Here is a 24,608-nt window from a genome sequence, read left to right on the forward strand (position 1 = left end):
GAGTGGGTCCAGGTAAAACGTAAATCAGTGTTGGAACTAAGTTAAGTTTGTTGGTTTAATTAAGATAAGATCTGTCTTTGAAGTTAACAGCAGTAAATGGGAAGCTTTTATTCTATCAAAGTTTACTGAAGGTCAGATAAGCTTGTGTTACTTGTTAAAATTTGTTAGCAAAGAAATGACTAAACTGATGGTTAATTGTCTATCTCAAATTTTTAATGGGTAATTGCTGAAGTAGCTTTCAAAGTCTTTGGTAACCTGAAAGTTTTAAAGTTTTGCTTGGATGACAAATGGAATTGAATTGTGGACATCTAGGTCCTAACCAAGCAGGATAAAATGCTAAGTCGTTAATTACTGGAATTAGTAACATGGGACTAAATGAACTAAAAGATTATAGTGTTGTGTCTCTTAATGTTTTGTCTTATTTTAAACATTGCCGGTTCTCTCTAATGTTTGCTCTTCCAGACTAGGGATACTTTTTCTTAAGTTATCTGTAACTTACAGAGATGTAAAAGTGCTCAAGGCATTCAAATTTTCTCTCTATATGAACCCTCTGAAACCAAAGGTCTCAGTAAGCATTCTTCCATGGCAGTCAGTCATTTGCATAAGTTCAATAAGAATCTGTTCTCCTTGTAACAGGACACCATTGGAAACTGGTTATTTTACCAAGGCTTTGACTGGGATGTCATATTTGAAAAGACTCAGATATGACCAGACAGTTTAAAGGAACTAAGGTTGACTTTATGAAACCTGGAGCCATAAAGCCCCTTGGGACTGTTGGCCTGATACCTTGCTTACAGAGTTCCCAGCAGCCTCACCAGGTGAGTAAAGAATGTCACTCCTTGGTAGGTGCAATCTCAGAAGAGGAATTCGCCCAAATCGACAGGTATTGCAGGCATGACTGATGGCAAGTACAGGGCTTGGCTTCTGGCCCGGAGAGGCTACTAAAAGTTCAACCTAGAGATTCCTTATAAAAAGTTCCAGCAAAGCAGATTCTAAAAGATCTATTGATCACACTCACTGTTCTTGCTGAGCTTATGTAAATAATGGGCCAAGTTTGTTAAAACTGGACTTGTTTCACAAGTGCTTAGTCCTGATTTGGCTATCTCTGTAAATGAGGGTTATTTTAGAGAGAAAAATTATGTTTTAATAACACACCTTTATGGATGTTAAATTCTAGATTTGATTGTCTTTAAATGTTTACCTAAGCTAAACAATTTGAGGTAAACTTCAGAGAAGTTACACAATAGATTCTTTAGTCGATCTTACTGTTTTGTGGGGATATTAGCAGACCCTACGGCACATGATTAAACAACTGGAATAATGAAATTGCCTAAAAGCCAGCCTATTGCACTCCATAGGATTAACTATGGACTTGTGGAGACAATGGATTGTTAAGGCTGGACCACTCAAAGATCTTCTTATTGGTTCCATCCCTTAGTCATATTTATCCTAGAGGCCACCTCTGTTGAGGTGCAATTGCAAATAGATGCTTTAGCAAAACCTAGAGCAGCCCTCATAAAGGAGCCTCAAAGCTCACTAGGGAACAGTCCCTGACTTTAATGACTTCACATCAGGTCGAGATTTGTCTTAGAAGCCAAAGGCCACCAATGGATGATGGAGGCCAACTAATTAAATATTGGACCATACTTATAGATATGCCAGAAATAATACTTAAAATTTGTCAAACTTTAAACCTAGTTACCTGTATGCCTGAACCTGACCTGTACTTCTTTCTCTATAGAGCAAAAGAGGTTATTGATCTTGCTTACTCTATTTGTCCAGATTTAAGATGCCCCTGTTAAAAATACGACTGACAGTTGGTTTTCTGATGACAATAGTTTTCATAGAAAAAAAATAAGAACAGCTAGGTGTGCCATAGTGCTCACTAGCACTTTGCAATTGCCAAAGCCTAAGAATTAACATTGACTCCAAATATGCTCCATGGAGCTATTTGGAAGGAAAGGGGATTGCTATCAAGCCATAACTCCCCAATCCAATATGGGCCTAAGTTACAAAACCTTCCTTATCGCTATACTAAGGATAATATATATCAAATCTGAGATACATATCTGTGGCTTACACCCACGATTGGACGGCTCAGTCAGAAGGCAGTTTTATGCTGGGAACAAAGAAATCATATGTATGATACTTGGGCAAATAACGCACGATATCTGGGATGGCTATCACTAGAAACGTGTTCCCAAGAAATAGTACTCCAGGCTACTGACTGGTTTGCTACTGACTGGGCAAGGCGACCTGGCATTAGATGGCCAGCTCCAAACGGAACCCACTGGATATGTGGAACCAACCTGTGGCCCTGGCTTCCTCCAGGGTAGATAGGTCGCTGTACTTTAGGATTTGCCTGAATTCATGGGTGCATTACTAAAACCCTTGCAACCCCAGCTAATCTCCCCAACTTGAAACAAAGATGGACACGATCTGTTTTTAAAAGGTATGATCACTTAGCATCCATTTTTGTTCCATCTGCGGGACTAGAGGATGTCATGTGGCATGTAGAAGCCCTTAATAAATATACTACAAAGGCACTCAATGACTCACTGAACAGCATCTCCCTACTTAATACCGAAGTCTCACAAATACTCAAGGCAGTCCTACAGAATAGGATGGCCTTAGATGTCCTGACAGCAGCCCAGGGTGGCACATGTGCAATTATCAAGACAGAATGTTGTGTGTACATTCCAGACTATCACAAAAATGTCACAGGCCTAATAAAAGATATGAATGCCCAGATTAAGGCTCTACAAGATCCTTCTTTCTCTTTTAGTGATTGGTTAAGTTCCTGGCTTGGAGGAGGGCTATGGCCAAATCTCCTTTTCAGGCTTCTCATTCTTACCGCCTTATTAATCTGAATATGTTGCTTTGTTCCATGTTTCTCTACTTGGTGCCGAGACTCCATTGCTACAATGACTGCACCACGACAGACGATCCTTATTGCGCGCGAGGACGCCTCTTCACTGTCAGCGCTGGATTCAGCTGTCTCCACCTTTCGTAACTCCCTTATACATTTCTACCCTGATCAATATTGACCCGAGCAGATAGGGACAGCTCTACGCCCCTATTCAGCACGAAGAAGTTACAGAAAATGAGACCTTCCACCTTCAACCACCTTAAAGATTTAAAGGGTCAAAATTGTTCAGGGGGAATGATAAGGGAGCAGGAGGCTGGCTGAGGACAAAGCAAAAGCTGGCGCCGTGCACCCCCTCTTCACCCGCTCCCCTCCATATGTGTAGCATTCCTCAGGCACCCCTGATCGCCATAAAACGACAAATAGTTAACTTGCAGGGATCGCAATCCTGCAGAACAGGAATCTCCCTTGCTCTACAAGATGTCCTAGAGACCTAAACAGGGAGGTTACCTTATCAATAGCACAAATTTCCAGAGGCAAATAACTCTTGGTTCCTGAAGCCCTAATGTCCCCCTCCCACCATAAACTGGAGGAGACTGGAGTGGTAACAGAAACTCTAGACAAATTAAAAGAAAGGCTGAATAAGCGTAAAAGGGAATTTAAATCCCAACAATCTTGGTATGAAGGGATTTGGAACCGCTCACCTTGGTTAACCTCCCTGATAACCTCCTTAATAGGACCCTTAATGCTCTTAATATTAATTCTAACTTTTGGGCCATGTATCGTTAACAGGTTGACCCAATTTATGAAAGACAGACTGTCACTCATCCAAGCCATGGTATTAACTCAGCAATATCAATCAGTTAAGCTAACTGACCCATTGGGTAAATAAACCTAATGGATATAGGATTCTATCCATAAACAAGAAAAAGGGGGGAATGTAAGACCCCCATTAGAAAAGCCCCCCCGTAATTAACCTTGCTCTCTTGCTTTTCTGTAACCGCTTAGCTTTGGCTTATAACTGTAGCTTTTGTTAAAACTTTACAAGCAGCCGGCAGCAGGATGAGAGATAACCAGAACCCAAGGACATTCCGGAGAGATGGGCCTCACAAGGCCAAATTCTTGTCGTTTGAACAATACGCCCACCCTTCCTCCCCACCTCAAAGGATGTTTGCCCAAAATAAGTTACATACCAGAGAACCGACCCCCAGCTACGAGCACAGGATTACGCAGGCTTAACCCCATCCTGACTTCCCTTTCCCGCGCGGGCTCTCCCAAAACCAATCAATAGGCACCAGGTATGCTTTACATTCAACTTAACCAATAACTATGCTTCTGCTTCTGTACGTACGCTTTTGCCTCCCCAAACCCCATAAAAAGGCCCTGAACAAAGGCCAGGCGCGCAAGTCCTCTCTAGACTTGTCCGCCCGCCGGTACCTGCGTCCCAATAAACCTCTTGCTGTTTGCATCCAGTGGCAGTGTTGGATTCTTGGGTAAGGGGATCCGCGGGTCTTTCACTTTGACATGAAAAAGTGAGGATAATCTGTCATATGACTTCTTTCCATGACAGTGGTTATACCTCAGTGGGATGGTAGAGCCACCCAAGGACATTTTAGAAATTTTAGGAGGCTTTTTTCCCCTTTTGTCACACTGATTGGGAAACACTGGACATTCAGTGAGAGGGGTCAGGGATACGAGGTGTCCCGAAACAAGATAATTGTACCATCTCCTTCACAACTTCCACTCTCTCTTCCTGGATATTTACATAGATGAAAAAAATCCACCTAGAGCCTACCTTCCTTTACACTAACACAAAATATTTCTGTGCAGTTCGAATATACATTAAATCTTCCAGTCATAACTATAAATGGAGAGAAGATTGCATTTGGTTCCCCTGGAATGCTTCCACAAACTGTTCATTATCTCAAAAAACCACATCACTGACAGCAATGTTGTGCATGATTTTGAGGCCACCTACACAACACAACTGGATGGTCAGAGTCTGTAGTCTCACATCCATGATGATTCTGCACATAGTTACAAATATCTGGATCCTGAATTACGCATTATGGTGCCATCACACCTCAGTCATTATCAATTAAAAGTAATTAAATTAAAAGCAAACAAGTAGGCAAAATAAAGCCAAAAGTTAATTCTGAGAAAAGATGAATAAAATTGATAAACTCCTAGCAGGACTGGTGAAAATCAGAAAAGGCTCAAATTACCAATATCAGAAATAGAAAAGGAGACATCATTAGAAATCATGCAGGCATTAAGAAGGTAATAAGTGGCTATTATTTAGAAACCTACATCAGTTAACTTGAAATTTCATTTTTTAAAAAGCTCAGATTTCTAGAGTAATTCAAATTACCAAAGTGTCACATAAAGATAAAGAAGACACAAATATTTCAGTATCCCTAAAATTTGAAATTAAAACCCTTCCCACAGTATAAAATAACATACATTTTACTCAAGGTCTTCCAGAGAAAAGAAAAGAACCCCTCCCAACTTCTGTAAAGAGCCGAGCATTTCTTTGACCTCCGTAACCAATCAAGGATTTGTCATTTTCTAAAAAGGAAAACTAAGCTCTCTCTTCAAGTTGGAAAAAATTCTAAACAAAATAATTGCAAACATAATCAAGTTCTGAATACCATGGATAATGTATCATAACCAAGAAGAAATTATTTTGAAAATATAATGTTTGGTTAACATTTGGTAGTCAAGCAATGTAATTTAGCAATGAACAGAAAAGGAGGAGAAAAACCATATGGTCATCTCAGTGGAGAGAGAAAAAACATTTGGTAAAACTCAACACCTTTTTAAGATAATGACTTATAGTACACAACAAATAGAAAGGTCTTCTTTATATGATAATCTCAAAAAAAACAGCAACAACCACCACCCACAAATAGTACAAATACAAACCCAAAAAAGAATCTTATCAAATTTTAGAGGCACACTATTGAAAGCTTTCATCATAAGATTGTGAATGAGATATGGGTGCCTGCTATCACCATTTACAATATCAGGCAATCATCACAAACCCTAATGTCTGTACGTTCAGGGCAATAGGGAGGGGTGGGGTATCTTCTGCCAGAAGTCATTCAAATTCAATTGCAAAGCAAAACCAAACAAAACCAAGACAAAACAAAACAAAAATCACTGAGCCAGCCAAATAAAATATATGCAGGCCAGATTTAGTCTGCAGTCTGCAAATTGGTGAACTTGGTTGGGGTTGTTTTGGACCCAGCTGATGGGATAACAAACTTCATGTCCTAAGTAAAAACAGTCATCAAGTATATTACTACCTGAAGGTGACCTGATGTTTTAATAGATGTCAAAGCCTCAAGCTAAACTTTGTGTAGTTTGGAGGAGAGAGCTGAAAAGGCAAGTCACACAATAGTCAGGGAGACTAAACAGTACTAGGGTATGATACGGAAAGAGAGGCTTACACTGTGAGACTTTAGGAGGAGCAATATAACAGCAAAACCACTTGGTCATGAATTATTCCAAGAAAACTCCAGGACACCTCTATTTGAGTTTGTCACATCATACAAATGTGAAAGAGAGATTAAAAAATGCATGAGTGAAATGACTGTTTTTACTTGCTAAATCCTCTTCTATGCTTTGTTATTAGAAGTACTTCACATAGAAGAGCCACTGGTGAAGTCTTTTAATTTTAAGTGTTTCTCCAGATATGTGCCATCTTAACTGACCAACAATGAATAGGAAAGGTCTTTCATGTCCTTAGACTGGCCTGGGCCCAGAGTTGCAAATGCAGGAAGGCAGAAGGCAGGCAGGCCATTTTGCTCTGCAAGAGCCACCTCTTGTGTGGTCCATTTTGCACATGTGTTAAGATCTAGCTTGACCTAGAACTGCCTCCTTCATTTCTGCAGGGAGAATTTATGGAATCTTTGGTGTAGTGATTTTCTGAATCTAAGCTGACCTTGGCTTTTGTGTTTCCTTGGATATCTTTCTCTCAGCTTTGCAAAGCAGACGAGCTCTTTCCCTCCTTCCCAGAATGAAGTGGAGATTGGAGAAGGAAACTAAAAATTTAAACCCGATTCCTCTCTGGTGCCTTTGCTGCTTGTTGGGGGTTTCCCAGGTTAGGCAGCTCCAAGTTAGACAGCTCCAAGAGCTCACCCGGAGACCTTGAAGGAAATCTCAGCCCTGACGCAAGACTCATGTCAGTGAGCCTGACAGAACGGATTGCCTGCACAGTGGTCAGTCTGGTTGTCACCCACATGCCCAGTGCCAGGCCTGGCACCTGGATATGCCTATTTTCAGAAATGCCAGGGTTTGGGGAGTCCTTGGCTGTGTTTGTATTTATGATCACGACTCTATATTTTAGATGATGTGGCTTGGGTTCTTCTTTGTATTCGTCTTCAGGCTTTCTTGCCCTTCACATAATTAGGAACACTGTCTGCTACCAAGAGCTTAAGCAGGTGATACCAGGAACAAAGGGAAAGAATTAAACGCTATTATATACAAATTCCAACTTACCTTTAGGCGCAATCTTTGTAAACCACCTCCAATCATTTTTAATTCATTAAGGAGAAAAGCTTCTTCCTGGAAAAAAAAAAAAAAAAAAAAGGGATGACCAAAGGAAAAAAAAAATGTTTCTTTTACTGTAAGTTGTTTCAAGAACAGTGCCTGGCAGTGTCACTTGGGTTAGAGTTTCTGACTCAGGTTGGTTTTAAGGATTTTATCACATTCACTATTTCAATTAAGTGGCAGAAACCATGCCTGGATGTCAAGAGGTCATATGCATATTCTATTTATTAAAACATAACTCAAAACTTCAGCTTTCTTATTGTTGTTTTTTATGAATGGTGTTACTTATATCAGACCACACTAACTGGTATGTATCTTCAAATAGAGCTTTGGTTTCCATGGAAAATTGAAGTTTCATTGTTGAAATTTAAATTTCCTACACTTGGGAAAATCTAAATCAGTAAGGGAGAGGAGTAATAGATATGAAGTTAGAGAAAGTCCAGAGACTCTAATTTACTTTTTAAATAAAATACATTGTACATAAATAGAGCTTAACTGGTAGACAATTCATTAATGGCTCTCCACTGACTTTATTGGTGGGGATTTTTACTTTGGAGTTAAAGTATCTCATAAAGAATTCTTTGGTGGATAAAAGTAGCCCAAAACAGGGGTGCCTGGGTGCCTCAGTTGTTGAGTGTCTGACTCTTGATTTGGCTCAGGTCATGATCTCAGTGTCTTGAGATCAAACCCTACAATCCCCACATCATGCTCCATACTCAGTGGGGATTCTGCTTGAGGATTCTCTCTCTCTATCCCCCTCTGCCTCTGCCCCTGATCATATGCTTGTGCTCTCTCCCTCTCAAATCAATGAATCTTTTTTAAAATTTCAGCTTATTTTATTTTTTTTCAGTGTTCCAAAATTCATTGTTTATGCACCTCACCCAGTACTCCAAGCATTACATGCCCTCCTTAATACCCACCACCAGGCTCACCCATCCCCCCACCCTCCTCCCTCCAAAACCCTCAGTTTGTTTCTCAGAGTCCACAGTCTCTCGTGGTACATCTTCCCCTCTGATTTCCCCCAAATCACTTCTCCTGTCCAATCTCCCAATGTCCTCCGTGTTATTTCTTATGCTCCACAAATAAGTGAAACCATATAATTGACTCTCTCTGCTGGACTTATTTCACTCAGCATAATCTCTTCCAGTCTCTTCCATGTTGATACAAAAGTTGGGTATTCATCCTTCCTGATGGAAGCATAAAACTCCATAGTATATATCAACCATATCTTCTTTAGCCATTCATCAGTTAAAGAGCATCTTGGCTCTTTCCACAGTTTGGCAACTGTGGCCATTGTTGTTATGAACATTGGGGTACAGTTGGCCCTTCTTTTCACTATATCTGTATCTCTGGGGTAAATGCCCAGTAGTGCAATTGCAGGGTCATAAGGTAACTCTATTTTTAATTTCTTAAGGAATCTCTACCCTGTTTTTCAAAGTGGCTGCCCTAACTTGCATTCCCACCAACAGTATAAGAGGGTTCCCCTTTCTCCACATCCTCTCCAACACATGTTGTTTACTGTCTCATTGATTTTGGCCCTTCTAACTGGTATAAGGTGGTATCTCAATGTGGTTTTGATTTGAATCTGCCCAATGGCTAATGATGATGAACATTTTTTCATGTATCTGTTAGCTATTTGTATGTCTTCATTGGAGAAGTGTCTGTTCATGTCTTCTGCCCATTTTTTTGATATGATCATCTGTTTTCTGTATGTTGAGTTTGAGGCGTTCTTTATAGACCTTGGATATAAGCCCTTTGAGTGTACTGTCATTTGCAAATATCTTCTCCCATTGCATGGGTTGCCTCTTTGTTTTGTTGACTATTTCCTTCGCTGTGCAGAAACTTTTGATCTCGATGAAGTTCCAAAAGTTCATTTTTGCTTTTGTTTCCTTTGCCTTTGGGGACATTTCTTGAAAGAAGTTGCTGTGGCTGATGTCAAAGAATTTACTGCCTATGTTCTCCTCTAGGATTTTGATAGATTCCTGCCTCACATTGAGGTCTTTTAACCATTTCAAGTTTATCTTTGTGTATGGTGTAAGAGAATGGTAGAGTTTCATTCTTCTATACATAATTGTCCAATTTTACCAACACCATTTATTGAAGATACTTTTTTCCACTGTATATTTTTTCCTGCTTTGTCAAAGATTATTTGACCATAGCGTTGAGGGTCCATATCTGGGCTCTTTACTCTGTTCCACTGGTCTAAGTGTCTGTTTTTGTGCCAGTAAAAAAAGACCCATTTGGAACCTAAAAATACATCCAGACTGAAAGTGAAGGAATGGAGAAACATCTTTCATGCCAATGAGCCTCAGAAGAAAGCTGGGGTAGTGATTCTCATATCAGATAAATTAGATTTTAAACTAAAGACTATAGTGGGAGATAAAGAAGGACATTACATCATTCTTAAGGGCATATCCACCAAGAAGATCTAATAATTGTAAATATTTATGCCCCCAATATGGGAGCAGCCAATTACATAAGACAGCTGTTAATCAAGATAAAGAGTCATATCAATATGAATACATTAGCTGTAGGGGATCTGAACATGCCATAGGTCCAAAACCTATGGGATATGGCAAATGTGGTCCTAACGGGGAAATACATAGCCATCCAAGCCTCAATCAAAAAAACTGAAAGATCCCAAATACACCAGCTCTCTTTATATCTTAAAGAACTAGAGAATCAAAAACAATTTAAGCCAATAAATTGGCTATCTTGAAATAATCAAGATTATTTCATTGATCAAGAGAACAATGAGACAGAAACCAGAGATCTACCAGAACACATCAATGAAACTAGAAGCTGTTTTTTTTTTTTTTAAAGAATCAGTAAGATTGATAAACCACTGGCCAAACTAATCCAAAAGAAAAGGGAGAGGACCCAAATTAATAAAATTATGAAGGAAAGGAGAGAGATCACGATTAACACCAAGGAAATGGAAACAATCATCAGAAATTATAATCAACAGTTATATGCCAATAAGTTAAACAACCAGGACAAAATGGATGCATTCCTGGAAACCTATAAACTTCCACAACTGAATCAGGAAGAAACTGACAACCTGAATAGACCAATATCTAGTAACAAGATTGAAGCAGTGATCAAAAACCTCCCCAAAGAGATTCAAATTAAAACCACATTGAGAGGGAGGCATAATACTCCATAGTGTATATGGACCTCATTTTCCTTATCCATTCGTCCGTTGAAGGGCATCTTGGTTCTTTGCACAGTTTGGCGACCGTGGCCATTGCTGCTATCAACATTGGGGTACAGATGGCCCTTCTTTTCACTACATCTGTATCTTTGGGGTGAATACCCAGGAGTGCACTGGCAGGGTCATAGGGAAGCTCTATTTTTAATCTCTTGAGGAATCTCCACACTGTTCTCCAAAGTGGCTGCACCAACTTGCATTCCCACCAACAGTGTAAGAGGGTTCCCCTTTCTCCACATCATCTCCAACACACGTTGTTTCCTGTCTTGCTAATTTTGGCCATTCTAACTGGTGTAAGGTGGTAGTTGATGGAAATTGGAAGGGGAGGTGAACCATGAGAGACTATGGACTCTGAAAAACAATTTGAGGGTCTTGAAGGGGCAGGGGGTGGGAGCTTGGGGGAAACAGGTGGTGGGTATTAGAGAGGGCACGGATTACATGGAGCACTGGGTGTGGTGCAAAAACAATGAATACTGTTACGCTGAAAAGAAATAAAAAATAAAATAAAAAAAACACATTGAGATACCACCTTACACCAGTTAGAATGGCCAAAATTAGCAATACAAGAAACAACGTGTGTTGGAGAGGATGTGGAGAAAGGGGAACCCTCTTACACTGTTGGTGGGAATGCAAGTTGGTGCAGCCACTTTGGAGAACAGTGTGGAGATTCCTCAAGAGATTAAAAATAGAGCTTCCCTATGACCCTGCAATTGCACTCCTGGGTATTCACCCCAAAGATACAGATGTAGTGAAAAGAAGGGCCATCTGTACCCCAATGTTTATAGCAGCAATGGCCACGGTTGCAAACTGTGGAAAGAACCAAGATGCCCTTCAACAGACGAATGGATAAGGAAGATGTGGTCCATATACACTATGGAGTATTATGCCTCCATCAAAAAGGATGAATACCCAACTTCTGTAGCAACATGGACGGGACTGGAAGAGACTATGCTGAGTGAAATAAGTCAAGTAATCAAGCAAATAAGTCAATTATCATATGGTTTTACTTGTTTGTGGAGCATAACAAATAGAATGGAGGACAAGGGGAGATGGAGAGCAGAAGGGAGTTGAGGGAAATTGGAAGGGGAGGTGAACCATGAGAGACTATGGGCTCTGAAAAACAACCTGAGGGTTTTGAAGGGGGGGTGGAAGGTTGGGGGATCCAGGTGGTGGGTATTGGAGAGGGCATGGATTGCATGGAGCACTGGGTGTGGTGCAAAAATAATGAATACTATTACGCTGAAAAAATAAAAAATTAAAAAAAAAAGATTGATTGAGTCTTCCAATCCATTCATACTTTATAACACAATTCAGATTTAGTTTTTATTCAATTTCTTTTAGTGCTTACAGTTTTTTGTATAGAAGTTTAGCACAACTTTGGTTAGATTTAGTCTAAGTATATGATATTGTGATGTTATTATACAAGCATTTACTAAATTTTATTTCCTATCACTTTTCACTATACAGAAAAGAACTGATTGTAAAATATTGATTTCCTATATAGTAACCTTGCAAAGCACTCTTTAAGTCTTGTGATGTATCTATGAATTATTTAAAAGTTTCTTCATATATAACCATATTATCTTCATGTCGTAGAAGTTTACTTTTATTTTTTCATTTCCAAACTTTGAGTCTTTCATGTCTTTTTTATTGACTTACTGTTTTACCATGAACTTCAGCAATTGCTGAATAGCAGTAATAACATCCCTGTCTTATTCCCAGTTTCCAAGGGTCTAATTTCATTATTTCATCACTATGTATGTTTGCTGAAGTTTGTTTTTTTTTTGTGTGTGTGGATATTCATTATTATATTATTAAATGTCTGTTCTAGTCTGGTTTGCTAGGGGTATTTGTATTTTTAAAAATCATAAATGAATGTTAAATTTCACCATGTACACTTTCTGCATCTGTCAAGATTTTTGTGATTTTTGTTCTAGGGGCCAGAAATCACTCAAGTGCTAAGGGTAAAAAATTTAAAAAGTTCTGCAAAGGGGCAGGGCTAAATTTTGTCAAGGAGATGTCATATTGTTAGAACTAATACCAGTTATAAGTAAGCATAGTAAATCAAAGCATAGGTTACAAAGTACTTTTCAAACACAAACGATCTGGATATAGTTGTTGAGAGGGAAAATTACAAAAAGCAAAGGCAATGACATTTTAAAACACGTCATGAGAGCCTTAGTATTATTATAACTATTAAGTACTTACTACATGAATTATCTGACATATCCTCAAAACAACCCTATCATTTCCACTTGAGAGGAAACTGAAGCTCATAGTGGTTAAATAATTTCCGAATGTTACACAGCTAATATAAACTACTGATGGAAGTCCAACTGGCTCCAAACCCAACTCTTAATTTTCTTTTGCAGGAAACAACATTATATAGTGGGTAAGGACTTACACAGGGTTTGGTTTTGATAAATAGTGTTTTTAAGTGATAGTCTTAGAGATAGAAATAATCAACAAGAAGGAATTGTACTCTGAACTATTTTATAGAAATTAGTCATGTGAAGAACTATAAAGCCTGAAATTCTTTTTATTCTGGATACTCTCACATAAGTGTCTCGAAATGAAAGAACTTAATTGTGTGCCTTTGGGACTGTGGGCAGAGCAAAGGGCTGAATGCTTGCACGTCTTGTGGTGAAATGAATTCTTCAGTTCTCATTCCTTCCTACGTGAAAACTCGAACTGTGCTCTCAGTATTCCTTAACATATTGTCTCTTTGGACACTGCTAACTACTCCAACACTTTGCTGATGCCCTGTGATAACACCACATTCTTCTATTTTTCTTCTGCACTCTGTTCCTTCTAACTTCTTTGTGAGCTGCTCCATCCATCTCTTAAATGCTGATGTACACATTCACTTCCTGGAAATCTTGTATTTTTGGACCTCATACCTTATCTATCTAGTAGCTCAAACCAGGAAATAAAAGTGATGAAATTTACACGTACGTGTGTGTGTGTGTGTGTGTGTGTGGTACAAATTGTTATTTATTCTAAAGCTGGAAGCTACTGTGTGGTACAAATTGTTATTTATTCTAAAGCTGGAAGCTACTGTGTCTACATTTTCACCAGAATGTTTTAATGAGAACAGGAAAGGGAAAAGTTACTGATGTATACAATGACACAGTTACTTTAGAAAAAAAAAATGTTAAAACCCTTTTTACTAACCACTTCTAAGAATACTTAGAGGTTATGCAAATGCATTTACAATCTCTATGTGGTATTTGTTTTTCTCATCTACTATAAAAGCAACAGATATCTGATAATATAGGTATTATATATTACAATTATAGTTCTAATATTATATTGTAATACATATATAATCAGTCTATATTTTATATATAATATTGATACATACTGATATATTATGTGCTGATATTATGTTATACTAGATATGATCAGTACATAATATTATATATATAATCAGTATTATTATGAGATTTTTTTTCTAATCAAGCTTAATTTTTTTACTTAATTTTTTAATTTTTAAAAAGATTTATTTATAAAATTTCTTTTCAGTGTACCAGAATTAATTGTTTATGCACCACACCCAGTACTCCATGCAATATGTGCCCTCCATAATACCCACCACCAGGCTCACCCAACCTCCCACCCCCCTCCCCTCCAAAACTCTCAGTTTGTTCCTCAGAGTCCACAGTCTCTCATGGTTCATCTCCCCCTCCAATCTCGCCGAACTCCCTTCTCCTCTCCATCTCTCCATGTCCTCTGCGTTATTCCTTATGCCCCACAGATAAGAGAAACCATATGATAATTGACTCTCTCTAGAGAGAGAGTCAGACTATGTTGACCTAAGAGAGAAATCTAATATTTGAAAGTATCACCCAACAATTCTGGGGAAAGTGAATTTTAAACATATCAGACATATGTCCACCTACCATCTGTTGATAATTCAGCAGGAAGAACTGTCTGTGACTCAAGACTTTGCACAGTCCTGTCTGAATTATCCCCATTGGGAGGTTCCCTCTTTTCAAAAGTCCAAGATAGCCATAAGGCTTCTTTAAAAAGAGGTTGGATTCTATTTTATTTTATTTTATTTTATTTTATTTTATTTTATTTTATTATCTGACAGAGATCACAAGTAGGCAGAGAGGCAGGCAGAGAGAGAGGGGGAAGCGGGCTCCCTGCTGAGCAGAGAGCCTGATGCAGGGCTCGATCCCAGGACCTTGAGATCATGACCTGAGCTGAAGGCAGAGACTTAACCTACTGAGCCACCCAGGCACCCCAAAATGTTGGATTCTTGACATAAAGAAAGGCAGTGAAGGGTTGCTGGGTGGCTCCATCAGTTGAGTGTCTGACTCTTAGTTTTGGCTCGGGTCATGATCTCATGGGCCCTGGAATGGAGGCCTGCACTGGGAGTCAGCTGGGAGTCTGCCTAAAAATTCTCTCCTTCTGCCCCTCTCCCCTTTTTTGCATGCCAGTGTGCATGTGCTCTCTCAAATAAATAAATTAATCCTTAAAGAAAAAAAAAGTCAATGGAATTTGGAAGGGGAAAAATGTTTATACGTTTTATGTTTTTAGTACTCTATACCTGTACAAGGGTGATACTATAAAGAACGAGCTCTGAGTATTCATCTGAGATAAGAGAGAATGAAAGTCAATCCTGATGCCACAGAGGGTCTGTCATCCTGCCTCCACACATCCTACTGCTCTCACCCTGCTGCTTCACTCAACCTCATGGTTCTATGGGCTTCTCTATGTAAACTGTCTATGTCCTGAATGTTTAACTGCATTTAGGTTTAAAAAACAAAAACCAAAACCCAAGAATTTTTGTCTCCCTTGAAAAAACTAGTACTTTTAAAATTCTTTCTTGGGAGTCTATATCTCTCTTTCTAAAAGTAGGTAGTATAAACAATTAGTGTCAAACTTGTATTAACTGGGATCTTTAAGAAGTAACTACAGGATAACTGAATGTAGCCTGATTCTGCAGAAATAATTCAATACTTCCTTCGCTGCCACCTTTGTCTCTGCTGGCTCTTCCCTTCCTTTTCTTTCCCTTCCCTTCTTCTTTGCTTTCAGGTATTCATTCCCACTCAGCTTTTAGAAATTTCAGTAGTGACAGCTGGTCTCCAACTCTGGCTTATCTTCTTGATCTTGCCCTGTCTTCTTCGACTAGTCCTGGTGTGTGTTCTCTATCCCAGCACTGACTCCTGGCAGACTCTTGCTTATGAGTTGCTGGTGTTTTGTGGCAGTACATTGGTATAATTATAGCAAGGGCAGGAAAGAGAAGAGTTGTGTGATTGTTTTATTCTTCCTGATCTTTCCCCCAGGAGAAATAAATCTAGGAAAATGAATAGGGAGGTGCAGTGGAAAAGGTCAGCCCAGAATGCTATGCTTCTGAGAAGAGAGAAGACAGCAGGACTGGTCCAGAGAAGCTGGTGCATGGATTAGCTGTGAAGGGCCAATAGCTCTTACCATTCCCAGCCCGCCTCCTTGAGCTGGTACTTCTGGCAACTGAGAGAGTCAAAGGGATCCATTTAGTCACTGGGTGGCTCTGATAACTCCTATTCTGTCACGGGACACTGCATCAGTCCAGACCTGGAAAGCCTGGACAGATTAATAGCTTCTTCACATTTCTTTGGGTGGTAACACATAGCTATTCTTGGATTGTTGATTAATTCTGATGTCAAATAAGTTAGTATAAACTTTCTAGCTCATATACAAATTGGTCCCTGACCCTTTTGTGTCCATACCTCTGTCAAATAACACCAGGATACAGTGTTCTTCTCATCTCTGTAATTGTTTAGATCTTTAAACAATTATCATGTCTAAAAACACTAATAATAGTTAAATGTATAGCACTTACTATGGGCCAGGAGTTACTCTAAGGATTTTAGATAGATTAACTCCTTTAATACTCACAGGACCCTAAGAGGAAGGTAATTTTATTCTCATTTTACAGATGAGAAATTTGAGTAGAGAGGTTAAATAAACTTCCCAGTCTCTTGCCAATAACCAGTGGTGAAGCTGGGATTGAAATTGAGAATCTATCTCTGGAGTCTAGATTTTCAATCACTAAGTCATTAAATTGTATTTATATAGTCATCAATGCCCAGCATAAAGTGTTAGACAAATGAGTGGTTAATAACAAAATCTGAGTTTATTATTCTAATTTGGTGGTATTAATACTGGGATCCATAGCAAGTGCTGATAAGTATTTTATTTCATACATTTTCCACCATATTATAAAACTAGGACTTAGAGAGTTTAAGAGTCTTGACCCCATTGGGTAGGGCCAAGATTCAAAGTCATCTTCTTATTTCACATCCCGAACTCTGCCTGCTCTGCCAAGCGGTCTTTCTACTAGGCCCATGAAAGTGCAGAATTCCTTGTCCTCCTGTGTGTAAGGGCTGTTCTCTGAGGCACTTACGCAGTGGATCAGAGAAACAGCTCAGCGAACTCTTTGCATAATGAGGAATAAACACAGAGAAAGACTGGTGGTACCAATGGAATTGAGGAGGCCACTGCCCCTCAAGTGGCCCTGACTGAGCCTCACCCAATAGCTTGACTTTCAAAGTGGGAAAGATTGGGTTCTGTTCCTGCCTCACCAATAGCCCTGTGCTCTTGAATACTCCCTTCTGAGTAAGAGAAGGCAGAGAGAAAAATCAGGGCTGGCTCTTCAGCCTCCAATCGTGTTTTCTAAGAACAAGTAACTAGACTACCTGGTCCCCTCAGGAAGGCTTGAGAACAGAAAGTAAGACACTCCTTTCCCCTCTCAGGATCCTCTTGAAGACCACCCAGGTAAATGGTCATGTCCAATGACTAGTTTTGCTTTTTTACTTAATGACAAACAAATCTCACCAGTGCTAGAGTTGACACATTAAAACGAACAAACAAACACACACACAAAAAAACCCCACAAAAAACAAACCACTTTAAATATAATGACACAGTTGAGGGTCCTCAACAGATAGAGCAGGGAGAATTTGTTTCCGAACAAAGGCACATGGGTTCCAAGTTACCTCTTTCTATGATTTTTACAAAGTGATGTCTCTTAATTACTCCCACTTGGTCAGTGAAAGTAAAACTTACCCTGTGTACCTCATGTGGCTTTGAAGATGATAGGAGGTGAGGCATTTAGTCAGCATTATTGTTTTATCCTTCCAGGCAAACTCAGCTTTCCCTTTTCCTTGGCACTCTATTCTCAATCAGCTTTAGTAAAAGACTCCTTTGTTTACTTCACTGTGTTCTCTTTAGGAAACAAAATGTTAATTTGGAATTTGTGTAAAATAGAGGAAAAAATAACTTCGAAGATTTTATGAGGTGGCTTTCAAATCCAGGCACAGGACTGCAGTATAAGTCTCTGCTTAGAGAGGAGTTTTTCATAAGCTGTTTCTCCACAGATGGCACTTTGGTCATTTTACAGTAACTGAACTTCTTTCTCTCTCTGGGGAGATGAATACATCCCAGCTCTTTCAGCCAAACAGTTACATGTCTATTTTTCCTGCCGATTTCAGCTTACCTGTCTTACAGCTTTTTTTTTTTTTTCCAGTCTCACCACCCTACAGTCCCATTCCATGAAGTCTAATAACAAAGAGGGGCTAATTGTTAGTTGTGGAATGTTAATTGTAGAAGAGCTAGAAAGCATACAAGCAAAAGGTTAAACACCCAAATTAAACCAATGGAATAATACTCTGTTATACTGTTACAGTGTTGGTGAGTATCAGATAGCTTTCTATATAAGTTATATATATATATATATATGTATGTATGTATGTGTATATATATATATATATATATACATATATATATATATATATATATATAAAATTTGAATTTCTGGGATCCAAAGTGTGATATGTCTCTATGAGATAGATACACAGACATATACATAAACACATTTGGGTGTCTTGTATGCTTTACAAATAAGAAAGCTACATGACCTATCTTATCTTAGTCTTTTTCTTTTCATTTAAGAACTCATTACAGGGGCATCTGGGTGGCTCAGTGGGTTAAGCCTCTGCCTTCTGTTCAGGTCATGATCTCAGGGTCCTGGAATCCAGCCCCACATCTGGCTCTCTGCTCAGCAGGGAGCCTGCTTCCCCCTCTCTCTCTGCCTGCCTCTCTGTCTACTTGTGATCTCTCTCTCTGTCAAATAAATAAATAAAACCTTTAAAAAAAAAAGAAAAGAACACATTACATGTTTCCTAGCCCAGGTGTCTGTAAAACAGGAGAACGGATGAAGAAACTGCGGTGCATTTATACAATGGAGTAGTACTCATCAAGGAAAAGGAACAAACCACCCATACACAAAATAACATGGTTGGATTTCACAGAGTGAAAGAAGTTTCCTCCAAGAGTATATATTGTATGAATGAACATTCATATGACCAGGGAAAGCTCATCTGTGATGGAAAAAAATAAGAAAAGTGGTTGCCTTGGCAAAATGGGGCAGGGAGAGAGGAAGGGGCAAGAGTGAAATTTTGGGATGGATATAATGCTCTATGTCTTGATAGAAGTTTGGGTTACACAGTTATTTACATGTGTCAAACTCATCTAATGGTCCACTTAAGATTTCTACATTTCATTGTATGCAAATTTTTACCTAAGGAAAAAGCCAATAAATATTGAACTTTAGTTAATAATATGCATGCTAAAGTACTTAAAGGAAGGGAACTTATGTCTGCATTTTACTTTGAATTTTTTTAAAAAGATCAATGCATACAGAGGTGGATAAATATGTGAAAATGCATAAATGTTACTTAATAAAATGTTAATAAAATGTTAATTACTGTATTTAGGTGGTACTTGTGTGGGTGCTCTCTGTACAATTTGCTCAGTTTTCTGTAGGTTTGTAATTTTTTAATATTAAAATGTTAGCAAGAGAAAGAACATATGACATATTCCCATGTCAAATATACTTCCACAATATTTTAAAGGACTGATTAAATTGACATATATAGACTGGAATATAATTCAATCACTGTTAAACATTTAGGTTGTTTATATTTTTATAGTATAAGCTGTATTACAAAAATTATACTTGGATATTTGGACACCTGTCTTATTAGATACTTAGGATTAATGAGCATAATTGCTAAGTCAATTAGGAATTAAAGACTAAGGTTGCTTTTTCATCCCGAAGATTTGGGACAATTTTCTTTCCTACTAGAGATGGATTCTATTTCCTTGTAAGATTTCCATTTCCAGAATGATTTGGTTCTTTGTTCATCTTTGCTAATCAGTTCAATATCTGGAATGGACTATTCTTATAATTTATTTTCTGGTTCTCTCCATCAGCACTTTAAGATCAAGGGAAAGACAGAAGGGGGTATTTTCAATACCCAATTTCGAACTAACAATCTGAATTGCAGATGTGTCTTCAATCTGTTATCATGATTTGATTTGTGCTTAATCATAGACTGAAAGTAAAATCAGTTTGCAGGGATTCTATTTAGTCTTTCTCTCTGTGTACATCCAATGAATATACACAGCCTACAAGACTATGGGAGGTATTTACCCTTCCATGACAGTACTACGCTTTGAAAAATTATAATTTGGAGTTGTATGTTCTAGCATCTTTGGATTATTAGCAAGCTGTATAAAAAAAAACAACAAATGTCAAGGTTGAATCACTCATATTTAAATGATGATTAGAAGCCCATAAAATCTGTGCAGCAATTCTGTATGCCAGAAGGGGCAGCACATAAACAAAACACTCACTTGGCTGATCTTCTCATCTTGCTCATTGTGGTGTGGATTACAATCCTGTTTTATTCCTTTCTCTTGGCTCTTCAGCAATAGATGAAACCACTAAAGCCACTCAGCAGACAAACACGCCAGATCACGGGCCAGAGGACAATTTCCCTTTCCCAGCAGCAGCTCAGGGCCCTTCCCTGGACTTTCCAGATGACCTTTATAGCAGCAGCTGACTTCTTGAATAGTTTTTATTTTGGTGGCCTAGAGCAAAATAACAATGCAATGTTGCTTAGTGAAAAGCTTGAGATTCAAATTTTAGGTCTCTCTCTCTTATAGTTTTGATTTGAATACAAGAAACTTTAAAAAGGTGGTAACAGTGAATATATATGTGTATTTACTCCTTATGGCGGCTTAACCAATTGGTGAGCAACAGGTGCATTCTACAATTTCCAAAACTGATTAAGTGTCTATCAAGTTCTTGACAGTATTCCAATCAGTATCAGCTTTTAAATGGGTCATTTCATCTCATCCATTTAAAACTCGGGTTAATTGATTCTTTACAGAAATTGATAGTGTCGACATACTATTGGAATTTTGTTTTCTGATTTCCTTTATATTGCACTTTCACGTTTCCCACTTCCTTCCTGCAATGTTTCTCTGGACTGACTTATTTCATTTATTGCAGAATAAATAGCTGCTACCCAAACTTCAGTCTGGTTTTACATTCTATGTCTATTTTTTCCTATAACATTGGGGGAAAAAAATCAGTTCCACATTTTTTGGATGGGTTCCTAAAGGTGGAATTAAAGTTTAAAATTATGATAATACGTATTTCAGTTGGTATAATTTGTGGATTTTCCACCACCTGCAAGTAGTAGCAACTTCCTCACAAAGATGTTAAACAAGTCCCTCCCATGCCCAATGTTGGTTAAACAGATGGGTGAAAAAGGCTATCTCATCTAATCAGTCATATGGATGTTCAAGTTCTTTGTCCATTTTAAAATAGAAATGTTTGGGACACCTGGGTGGCTCAGTGGGTTAAAGCCTCTGACTTTGGCTCAGGTCATGGTCCCAGGGTCCTGGGATCGAGCCCCTGGTAGGGCTCTCTGCTCAGCAGGGATTCCGCTTCCCTTCTTCTCTCTCTGCCTACTTGTGATCTCTGTCTGTCAAATAAATAAATAAATAAAATCTTAAATAAATAAATAAATAAATAAAATAGAAATATTTAACTTTTTCCTTATTTATTTATGTCTATTCTCTTTACAGTATAAATAAACCTTTGTCTATCATGAATATTACAAATATTTTTCCAGCTTCATTTACATTTTCATTTTCACTGTATTGTTTTGCATGTGAAGAACATTTAATTTGGTCAATTAAACTGAGTCAATTTCCTATGAGTAAATGATGAAGATAGGGCCATGATGAGTAAGAAATTTGGTGACAGGGATGAAGGCATAATATATTGTGAGTATGAGAAGAAAGAGTTAATTGGAGAAATGTGAAAGAAATGTCAAGACAGTATTGAGAACCCAGATGAGTATGGAGACACTGAATTGGGCACTAATCTGTATGGATTATTTTTAATCAGGTAGAGCCAGTGGTCCGGGTGTATAATTACTAATTGCAGACATTTGGGTTGATCTAGGCTTGAGTTTTTGGAGGAAAAGGGAAGGATCAGTAGGTGAAGTTAAGCAAAAATGTTTGCAAGATAATTTAAGTAATAGGTTACAAAGCTAATAAAAGTTACAAGGTGTATATACAGAAAACCATATTATCTTAGTGAAAGACATATCAAGAGTTAAGCATATGGATGTGTTCTGGGATTGGAAGAATTGTCATCACAAAAATGTTAATCTTACTGAACAGTATAAAATGTACCAAGATTTCATTAGAATTCTGGTAGAGTTCCTTATTAGAATTGGATTAAGTTATCTTAAATTTTATATGGAAAAAAAGTTCAAGAATATCCATGACAATTATAAAAAAAAAAAAGTAACAGAAAGGGGGAGATATGTTTCTGAGACTATTAGAATTTAGCACAAAGATATTAGGAAAACAAATATGATATCGACACACTATTACTCAGGGGGCCAGAATACAGCATCCAGAGTTAGAACCCAGCATACATAGTATAGTATATATGATATCTTAAATATTTGACTGAAGTCATTTTAGAAAATGACAAAAGGTGGGAAATTTAATACATAGTAGTATCACTATTAGCTATCAAAAATGGAGAATATTGGATCCCACTCTTAACCATTAAAAGAAACCTTCTGGGCATATTATACACATAAATGTAGTAGTAGTTGTAATAATAATAATAGTAATGATAATAATAATTTTACGATACAATCTATATGATATATGACACTCTGTATATAATCTAAGGCAAGAGAGATTTTTTTTTTCTTTTCAGCATAACAGTATTCATTGTTTTTGCACCACACCCAGTGCTCCATGCAGTCTGTGCCCTCTCTAATACCCAACACCTGGATCCCCCAACCTCCCACCCCCCACCCCTTCAAAACCCTCAGATTGTTTTTCAGAGTCCGGAGTCTCTCATGGTTCACCTCCCCTTCCAGTTTCCCTCAACTCCCTTCTCCTCTCCATCTCCCCTTGTCCTCCATGCTATTTGTTATGCTCCACAAATAAGTGAAACCATATGATAATTGACTCTCTCTGCTTGATTTATTTCACTCAGCATAATCTCTTTCAGTCCCATTCAAGTTGCTACAAAAGTTGGGTATTCATCCTTTCTGATGGAGGCACAATACTCCATAGTATATATGGACCACATCTTCCTTATCCATTTGTCCGTTGAGGGGCATCTTGGTTCTTTCCACAGTTTGGTGACCGTGGCCATTGCTGCTATCAACATTGGGGTACAGATGGCCCTACTTTTCACTACATCTGTATCTTTGGGGTGAATACCCAGGAGTGCAATTGCAGGGTCATAGGGAAGCTCTATTTTTAATCTCTTGAGGAATCTCCACACTGTTCTCCAAAGTGGCTGCACCAACTTGCATTCCCACCAGCAGTGTAAGAGGGTTCCACTTTCTCCACATCATCTCCAACACATGTTGTTTCCTGTCGGCAAGGGAGATCTTAACCAATATTGGAAACTCTGAAGGTATTAAAAATATGTAAATATTTGAGCTTCCAATATTAAAATTTTATAACTTTATTGTTCAAGAAAAATTGTTTAAGAAAAATGTAATGACATTTCAGTGATTAACATCTTTAATTTAAAAAATGATCTCTAACAAGTGGAAAAGAAAAGATAAACAACTCAAAAGAAGAGAATAAAATATGTAAATAGGCAATTTAAAGAAGTTCAGATGGCTGAGAAACATGTGAAAATATTAAATTACAGAATAATATGAAAATGAGTATTAAAATAATAACAAATCACTTTCCTCCAAACAGACTGCAAAAAAATAAAATATTGAAACCTTTATCCTTGAAGATTAGCATAGATGTGGGGGAATGTATGCTCTCAAATACTGATGATGGTGGAAAGAATTGTTATGAATTTTTTAGAAACAAATCACTGAATAACTACTAAAATTAGTACAGGTGACCTTTGAACAATATGAGCCTGCTCATATTGCATGGTTTTTTAAAAATAAAAATATTATAGTATTATAAGTGTATTTTCTCTTCTTCATGATGTTATTGAAACATTTTCTTTTCTCTACCTTAATTATAAAGAATACTGCATATAGTACACATAACACACAATATATGTGTAATCAACTTTTTGTGTTATTGGTAATGTTCTGGTCAATAGCAGGCTATTCATAGCTGAATTTTGGGAGAAGTCAAAAGTTATATGCAGATTCTTCACTATGCAGGGAATTGAAACACTTAACCTCTGAGTTGTTCAAAGCTTATATATACATATATACAGCTATAAATATAGAAACTCCATATATATATATATATATATATATAGTATTTGTAAAGTTAAAATCATAATTTCCTATATAAATTATACATTTATATTTGTTCATATTTATATATTTTTGAATATAAGATACATGAAAAAAACCATATGCAAACAAAACTATATACATGTACATTGCATGGTGGGCACACTGATTTGCTACTCAAAAGCCTTGCTACTACCTTTCTAGTGTGTATTCTGGTTTCCAGAGTCTGGAAAATTAAAAACTATATTTTCACATTCCCTTACCAAATCTAGATCTTGAATATGATTGACGTTTGGCTATTCAACTGTACTCATATAAAAGAAGGCAGAAGTGAATCTTACACAATGACATTGATTAGGTTTCGACAGTTTGCATA

The 24,608-nt window shown here is 37.8% G+C and overlaps 1 long non-coding RNA gene across 1 annotated transcript; it reads right to left on the reverse strand.

Moving 5' to 3' along the window:
• Window positions 1-7,368: 7,368 nt before the first annotated feature.
• LOC116568859 lies at window positions 7,369-20,551 on the reverse strand. Its single transcript, XR_004276766.1, has 3 exons — window positions 20,319-20,551; window positions 17,688-17,846; window positions 7,369-7,435 (listed from the first exon to the last, which is right to left on the reverse strand). It is a non-coding gene; the product is annotated as an uncharacterized LOC116568859 (long non-coding RNA).
• Between the last annotated feature and the right edge of the window lie 4,057 nt (window positions 20,552-24,608).

The sequence above is a fragment of the Mustela erminea genome, chromosome 11 (genome assembly GCF_009829155.1).
Source record: "Mustela erminea isolate mMusErm1 chromosome 11, mMusErm1.Pri, whole genome shotgun sequence".
Taxonomy (NCBI): Eukaryota; Metazoa; Chordata; class Mammalia; order Carnivora; family Mustelidae; genus Mustela; species Mustela erminea.